The sequence below is a fragment of the Prionailurus viverrinus genome, chromosome A1 (assembly GCF_022837055.1).
Source record: "Prionailurus viverrinus isolate Anna chromosome A1, UM_Priviv_1.0, whole genome shotgun sequence".
In the NCBI taxonomy this organism is placed as follows: Eukaryota; Metazoa; Chordata; class Mammalia; order Carnivora; family Felidae; genus Prionailurus; species Prionailurus viverrinus.
In genome coordinates this window covers 1,149,920-1,158,442 of record NC_062561.1, presented here as the reverse complement: position 1 = coordinate 1,158,442, position 8,523 = coordinate 1,149,920, and the positions used below count along the sequence as shown (strand labels likewise).

Here is an 8,523-nt window from a genome sequence, read left to right as displayed (position 1 = left end):
GCCCAGGAGCACACACGTCTCACCACATGGGAGGACTTCTCCTGACTTTATTCAAGTAAATTCAGAATAGTTCGGTGAACTTAATCCCCAAAAGTTAACGGGCTTTCATTTTTCCATCTGTCCAAAACCAAAAGACCCTGGTGCTTGCGAACTGGTGTGAGAGCATCATTTCACATGCCGCTTGAGAACTAGAAGAACCAAAATCCCCAAGAAGACAAAAATATGGACATTTGAAAACATTTTCAGCTGTTTTGAAACTTTGCTTCCCTGTTTTCCAAAATGACTATTCATTTACTTGCACAAAACATTTTAAAATGCAGTTGTCATCTATTCCATGCCTCCAAGAGCTGGGCAGTTTGTTTGATAATAAATGGTGGCCTTAGTTCGGACCATGTGATTGAAGGGCATTCAGCACACGTCGGAGCCTCTAATCACAGCCTGTAATCTCGTGTTCACATTTCTCTCTGGTATATCCTACTTGACCCTGCTTATTGAAGCACTTTTATTGTGCTGGTTAAAAGGACAAGGGATTGAGCAGAAACAAAAGTGAGGTCTGAGAATTGTTTTTATGCCATGTGCCCCAGTCCAGCTCTACCGCCGGATGAATAGAAACTATCTGGAATCTAGCCAAAGCCACTTGATGGAAAACTCTGACTTCCAAAAAGTGTTCCTGGTGCTTTTTAGAAGCATCACAATTTTCCCAGGTTGAAAGAGAGAGGTCTGTCCGCTCACAATGAGAGCACAGCTAGCTAGGTAGCCAGCCCTATAATCCAGCGTTCGTCAAACTTTCTGTACAGAGCTAAACAGTAAACACTTTAGATTTTGCCAGCCAGACGATCTCTATGCAGCGGCTCAATTCTGCCACTGTTGCGAGAAAGCACCCATAGATACTATGGGACCCAATGGGTGTGGCTGTGTACCAATAAAACTTTACCCAAAAGGGCCATGGCAGGATTCGACCACCAGGCAGTAGTTCACAACCTACTACTTATCTCTGAAGTCTTTCCTACTCTGCAATTCTTCGAATCTGTCACTGGGCTCGGACTTCTGGGGCATGTGGCATTTTGGATTTGGGTTGTCCAATGTGGGCTGCTGTTTGGGATGAGGGTGGAGAAGAGGGAAGTTCTGCTAATCTCCAGATGCAAATGGATTCGGTATACCGGCCAGTAAAAACCACTAGCTGGAAGAGGCCAAACATAGGGTTTTCTCCCTTTTTCTTTTGGCTCAGATGTTACCATTTGAATTTTTTTTTAATTCAATTCCTGTTAAATTTCTTCAGTCACGGGTGCATCTTCCAGTTCTACAGGTGTGCTGAATGTGTTCCTAGCCTGTGTTGTGATGAGAAGTGGCCAGTGGAACCTTTCAGCTCTTCAGATGACAGGCAGAAGGCAAAAGTGCGCAGAGGGCTGGGAACCCAAGGGGGGCGGGGGCGCCGCTGAAGTCCGACCCCACCTCTCGGATTCTTCTACAGGGAATATGAGTCAGGATGAATCACCCTCTGACAACTGAAGTGCCTACTTCCAGGGCAGCCTCAGAAGGGAAACCGAGCTCCAATATCTCCTCTTCCTTTTCACCAGCAAAATTCTCTGGAGGGGGCAGTGGAACTTTTTCAAGTATCTAGTCTGTGTTTTTAATTCAACATCTGTGTTTGCCCCAGTGCTTCTGACATCCTAGACATCCCCATCTTTTTTAATCCCCACCCCTGCCTTACAGCAATGTATTTACTGACTGCCAGGCTCCTGGTTGTGCCTATAGTCTCTTTCTATTAACCTTAAATATGGTCATTCCCCAAATTTCTGTCCTTTGTTCCTTTCCGTGTATACAGTTCCCCTTTTGAGATCTCATTCATTTCTAGGTCTGTATGTCTTTGTGATCAACCCCCGTCTCTTCCTGCCTTTCGCTTGAGCTTCAATATTTCATCTAGACCCCAAACTCAACATGTCCAAAGCTGGATTTAGGAACTGCCTCAAACTGAGTACTAAGGGTCTTAAGGGTCCTAAGGGTCCTTTCAGTTTGTGGCATCTTTCACCATCCCAAACTCAAAACCCCAGAATAATCGTTTATTTCTCCCTCTTCTTCAATCCAAATCGTATTCATTCTTCTGTTCCCAGCTCCTCTGCCTGGCAACCCTCACCTTCTATTTCTGCCACTCATTTCCTGGCCATTTAACTGTATTCTCTGCCTGCAGACTGGCCCCTGTTCAGCCCATCTTGAGCGAAACCACCCAGATTAACATTTTAAAGCTGCATGTTGAAGTCATTTACCTACTGAAAACCAATCTGTGGCTTTTCATTTAGACAAATCCTCAGGACCCTCCATAACCCAGAGCCACACTGTTGTTGGCTTTTTCAGCACCATTTCCCCATGTGAACTCTACACTTCAACAAATGTGGACCACTCGTTATTCTTCTGACATGCCTAGGGGTCCTTTCTTTAGTGACTGCTTTTATATATCTCTGATACTAAAATGTCTTCTGTCTAGGGGTGCCTGGATGGCTCAGTTGGTTAAGTGTCCGACTCTCAGGACATGATCTCGCAGTTCATGAGATCAAGCCCCACATTAGGCTCTATGTTGACAGCCCTGGAGCCTGATTCAGATTCTCTCTCTCCCTCTCTCTCGGCCCCTCCCTGACTTGCACTCTCTCTCTCTCTCTCTCTCTTCCTTTGCTCATTTGTTTTGTTTCTTCAATTCCACATATGAGTGAAAGCACGGTATTTGAGACACATCACTATAAGACAGTCAGTTACCTCTCCTGTAGATAATGAACTCACCGAGGGCAGAAACTGACTTGCCCATTGTGTGTATCCAATTAAGAGTGTTGATCAAATACATAAGCATTAATGAGAGAAGAGTATTGTTTTTGCCATTTCTGGAGAAAAGATCCACAAAAGTCTTTGGGGGGTTAAGTTTTTTGTATCTTTTAACTTATTTCAAAGACTAGCACAGACATGAATTTCATTGGTGGGCCTTAATAAATATGAAATTCACCTTGACAACAGCAACAAGTAAAACAGAATGGCAGCCTCTTCCCAATGACCTTATGCTTAAAAACATTTTTAAGTGTGTAACTACAGCAATATTGTACATAATGAAAACCCATCAAAGGAACTATATAAAAACACATATTTCAATGAAAATGTGGAATATAAACATAATTGTATTTATATACAAAGAATATGAATACACAGATAAGGACCAGATAGGGGAAATCACACGCTAAAAGATCAAATTTCAGATCTATTTGTTGTGTTAAGATGTTTCTCCCTCCTGGTTACAATTTAATATTCTTTACTGCTCTTACAAAATAATCTGATCCCCACAATTAAAAAGTCCAAAGCAGAGTATTTTACCCAGAAGAATATGAATTGTCCAGAAAGCCGTTATGCAAGAATCCTACCTCTAAAAGGTAATCAATCATTTTCTACTATCTCTGACACAGAAAGTCTTTAATGTCTTTTTCCTTCATGTCCTCGACTTCCTGCAGTTCCCAGAATGCGTTTCCATCAGCCTTTCATTACACAGTGTCAGTGCGTGGCCTGCAGTTCTTTGTTGTGTATTAGCTGAAAGCTTGACCACATGACGGTCTCAGACATTTAATTCAGTAGGATGGAGAAGCTTCTGGTCAACATCATCAGACTGGGGGGAGAGAAGAAGAAAGAAGAAGGAAATTTAAACAATTACCTCTTCTTTCAGATGGCGTGGTTTTTCATAGAAAAAGCTTTGAAAAAAACTCGGCTAGGTCTTGAGGGCTTCTACGAAGCTACCACAGAGACTTCAGTTATAAAATAAATGCAATTCTTTCTTTAGTGACGCTCGTCCTCATCACTAGCTGAAACGTCCCTCAAACAGAGCAATCCCACACACGCTGCCAAAGAGAAAACTCTCCTTCGTGTACACCTTGAGGAAAAAAATAGTTGTACGTGATGCCTGACCAACACATACAAGCTATTCAAGATGTGAAGATCTGAAGCTCTTTGAATTACCCACCAACGTAAGTCAACACATGCTGTTTTCTTACCCAAAGGAACAAATTCAAGTATACCCGGCTGGGCTCAGGTGACAACAGATAACACTTAAATATAGATCCTTTTCCTTCAGGTTCAGAAAAAATGGACATGGTTTTACTCTTGCTTTTCTTTCTTTCTTTTTTAATGTTTATTTTTGGCGGGGGGGGGGGGGGGGACAGGGGCAGAGAGACAGAGCATGAGAGGGGGAGGGGCAGAGAGAGAGGGAGACACAGAATCCGAAGCCGGCTCCAGGCTCTGAGTTGTCAGTACAGAGCCCAGTGCGGGGCTTGAACCCACGAACCGTGAGATCATGACCCGAGCCGAGGTCGGACGCTTAACCAACTGAGCCCCCCAGATGCCCTTACTCTTGCTTTTCAACTGAAGAATTTTGTAAGCCTAGTCAACTTCCAATAATTAATAATAATAATAATAATAATAATTGCTCTTACCAACTACTTACCATGAGCCAGACATCGAGGCCTGCCGCACGGCCCATCCTCACCACTAGAACTGGAGACGAGGTAGGCCAGGTGGCCTCTTGTTGGGATGCCAGTCCAGTAAAGGGCACTAAAACATGACCAGAAATGTAACTGTTACCGGAAGCTGCATTTGGTGCTTGGTGAGTGTCAGGCCGAGAGACACAACCAGGCCAAAGAATCGGAAAAGGAAGGGTTTTACTTGCAACAAGTAAAGGAAAGCCCCAGGGATCTTTCCCGAAGCAGTGTCTCCTCCAACAAAAAAACAGGGGAAGTTTTAGGCTAAGGGGCATACATATTCACGGAGGGGGCGGTGCGGGGAGGGGGGGGCATGGAAGTCATCCCAAGGTGAGAGAATACAGGTCAAAGTCAGGAGGGCCAGCAAGGGTCAATGTCAACGAGTCTCTGGCTCCAGTCGCTCTGTTATCTGAGTGCTCACGGGGGTTTAGATCTTGCGGAGATAACTCAAGGATGTGCGTCAGGTCAGTCTCCACTTTGGAATCAGCACTGGGAGTTTTACCACCGATTTCTTGTCCCCGACGTGATTAGGGTTTCTCCTGGCCCGATAGGGGCTATTTATTCTTACGTTCTTTCACGAGATGCCCGGGGCCTAAAATGCCTTCTTCTTGTATCACCAAAAAGCTAAGTCTGTCTTTTTTTTTTTTTTTGGGGGGGGGGGACCCTAACTCTCTCTCTGCTTACACGACCACACAGAGAACTGGTGTTTGCAGACCGCCTCTCAGCAAGAGCAGCAAGGGTGGTGGGAGGATGGGCTTTGGTCAGCCGTTGGATCGCCTTGAGGCGACCCCCCAAGGACATACCCAAACCACAACAGATGGCCCCCAAACTGCCTCCTCCGGAGGAGGCCGCCTCCAGGTGACCCCTTGCCTGCCGAGTGGGGTGTGTGAATCGCAGGCCCGAGCGGACTCCCGCAGGACCCTTGGCGAGAGGCCGGCCGAGTCCTTCCTCCCGGCCTCCTTCCCACCCACCAGCACTCCCAGGGCAGCGTCGCTATTCAATCCTGTTCGAAGAGCGTTATTTTAAAGGGGTGCCAGAGCGTGAAGCCACCCGGCGCTGCTCGCCTGACTCGCACGCCGGCTCCGTTTCCGGGGCCAGCGCCACGGCCCGCCCCCCGCCCCCCGCCGGCGGGCGGGAGAGGCAGCCCTCCGCCCGTCTCTTCCTCGAGTGCAGCCGCCGCCAGAGGTCGGAGCGCGAGGCCGGCCCGGGGCCGGGGCTCCCTTCCCTCGGTCCCCGGGCGCACACGCCCTCCGGCGCCCGCGTGACGCTTCGCCCCTCTTGGCCCAGGCCCCGCCGCTGACCCTGTGACTCCGTTTTGAACGCTTCCGGAGACAGACTCCCCACAGCCTTCCGCCGCGGTCGGGACCCGAGGGTCAGCGTTTCACAGCCCTCGTGCACGGGAGCCGGCGGGCCCGGAAGTGCAGTGTCGGGATCGGCTGCTCTGCGGCCGCGACGGGCTCGAGGCAGAGCGAGGGACGGGGCGCTCCAGGCGGCTCAGGCCTGACGCACCCACGAGGCCGCGTCTCCCTGCCTGGCTCGCGCGGCCGCAGGACAGGCTCCCTTTCACCTCGGAAGGCCCGACTGCGGCCCGGTGCCGCGCGTTCCCTGCTCTTCTCTCACGTTGCGTCGCGGGCCCTTCTTTCTCCTGGCCCGTCCTGTTAGATTATGAGGAATATTTTGAGGGAATACTATTCATCTCTGGTTCCCCAGTGCCTGGCAGGCCCGAAACCGTCGTGGGTCTTTCAGTAGTTCTGGAAAGAGGCGGAAGTGCCCGTTCAGCACGTCATGGACCGCCATGTTGAACACGGCTCTTCGATACACGCGTTTTTCTCAGGAGTGAAATGATGACTGAGGTGAAAGAAACAAGGGGGCGGCCATTTAGTATGGAAGACAGAGACGAGATAACTTTGCATGGTGGACGATTGAATAAAATTCCCAAAATCCCTCATTCTCAAACCAGCGTGTAATTTTCTCCTCAGAGGTGTTAATATTCCAAGTCATCAGGTATGAATTAATGTTCTGCCTCTTCAAGACATGTTCCCATATCTTGAACGTACCAATTTTATGAAATTGAAACTTTCTTGATATGATAAAATAGACATCATGAAGTTTACCGTTTTAACCATTTTTAAATGTGCAGTTCAGTGGCATTAAGTCCATTCGCGTAGATGCGCAACCATCGCCACTGTCCATTTTCAGAACTTCTCCACCTTTCCAAGCTGGAACTCTGTACCCGTTAAACAGTAATCCCCTGCCCTCCTCTCCCCCCGCCCCCGCCCCCGTCCCCTGGCAACCCCCATTCTACTTTCTGTCTCTATGAATTTGCCTATTCTAGGTACTTCATATAAGTGGAATCCCACGATATTTGCCTTTCTGTGTCTGGTTTGTTCCACCATAACGTTTTCAAGGCTCATCCATGTTATAGCATGTGTCAGTATTTTGCTTTTCCTTTTAAGGTTGAATAATATTCCTTTGTATCTGTAGATTACATTTTTTTTATCCATTCATCTGTCGACAGACAATTGGAGAGTTTCCACCTTTTGGCTATTGTGAGTAAATTTAAAATGTTTAAGTAACACATTTAAATAATTTAAAAATGGAGCAGTACTGAAAGCCGTATAACGAAAACTAGCAGTCTCCCGTCTGCCATCCTGTTGCTCTCCAAAGGGAATAACTTTCATGTCGTTAAGCTCCATTTTCTGGTCGTTTCAGCCATATTTCTAAATGCACTTGTAGTGTATTTTTTTGTTTTTAACTTAAAAAAAAATTTTTTAACGTTTATTTATTTTTGAGACAGAGAGAGACACAGCATGAACAGGGGAGGGTCAGAGAGAGAGGGAGACACAGAATCTGAAACAGGCTCCAGGCTCTGAGCCGTCAGCCCAGAGCCCGACGCGGGGCTCGAACTCATGGACCGCGAGATCGTGACCTGAGCCGAAGTCGGACGCTTAACTGACTGAGCCACCCAGGCGCCCCCGTTTTTAACTCTTTAATGTAATCTGCTAACCACCACCCCTCCATCATAGAAAAGCTGACTCTCCTATTGCACACACCCTTCTTGTAACTATAGCTATCTCCCCTCTACCGTTGTGCCAATACAACTACATCACACATTTTGATAAAATACATTGATAGTACTATATGTGCCAATCGGGGTCCAGCTGGGAGACAGAAACCATACCAGTAATACGAACAGAGAAACTCTAACAGGAAGAATGATTAGCAACCAGGGAAATACCTGAGATACAGAGAACCCTAAAGAATATAGAAATATCAGGTGTACAGAGAAACTAATATTTCCAGGATGGAAGGGGAGTGCCCACGGAAGGGCCCGCTCAGAAAAGCCCTCTCCCCAAGGTGGACAGGGTGTGGTTGTGGCAGAGAAGTGTGATGAGGTGCTGAGGCTGGGCTAATACCCAGGAACCCACCACTGAGGTGCCGGTGAATCTCACTGGGAAGCTTCCTACTGAGAATCTGTTGGGCAGCCTTACCATGAACACAAGGAAACCAAATCCTGAAACCCAAGAGAAGCCCCTTCCTCTTTCAGTGTCCACCAGTGCCTCTTACTGACGAGGTTTGACATTGTGACATCAGCAAAAGAAATCATAGAGTCCAGCTCCAATATCACAAAGGAGGGCAAAGACGGGTGGGTATAGAGCTGAGATGTAATATAATGACAAACAGCACACCATGTTTCTGAGACATAGGTAATCGGAAACCCCCTTCACCATGCTTCATTGCCTCCCATCTAGGTTGGTCTCCTATTTCCTGGATCCATATCTTCCCTCTTTCTCCATTTATAATCTCATTTTAGTAGAAGTGTCACTTCTTGACAGCTACCTAAGAGGTAAACTTTCTGAGAACATGCATCCTGAAAATGTCCTTACAGTACCTGATAGTTTGGCTAGTTACAGAATTCTAAACTCACTCTCCCTCAGAATTTTAAAGGCATTGCACCATTATTTTCTAACTTCCAGCACTGCTGTTAAAAATCCTGATGAGGGGCGCCTGGGTGGCTCAG

The 8,523-nt window shown here is 47.1% G+C and overlaps 1 long non-coding RNA gene across 2 annotated transcripts; it reads right to left on the bottom strand.

The window, feature by feature from the left end:
* Positions 1–3,095: 3,095 nt before the first annotated feature.
* LOC125167468 (uncharacterized) lies at positions 3,096–8,061 on the bottom strand. 2 transcript variants are annotated; one of them, XR_007152796.1, is made up of 3 exons: positions 7,994–8,061; positions 4,469–4,575; positions 3,096–3,637 (listed from the first exon to the last, which is right to left on the bottom strand). It is a non-coding gene; the product is annotated as an uncharacterized LOC125167468 (long non-coding RNA). The 2 variants fall into 2 exon arrangements; XR_007152804.1 differs by lacking the exon at positions 7,994–8,061 and adding an exon at positions 5,804–6,486.
* Positions 8,062–8,523: the final 462 nt, after the last annotated feature.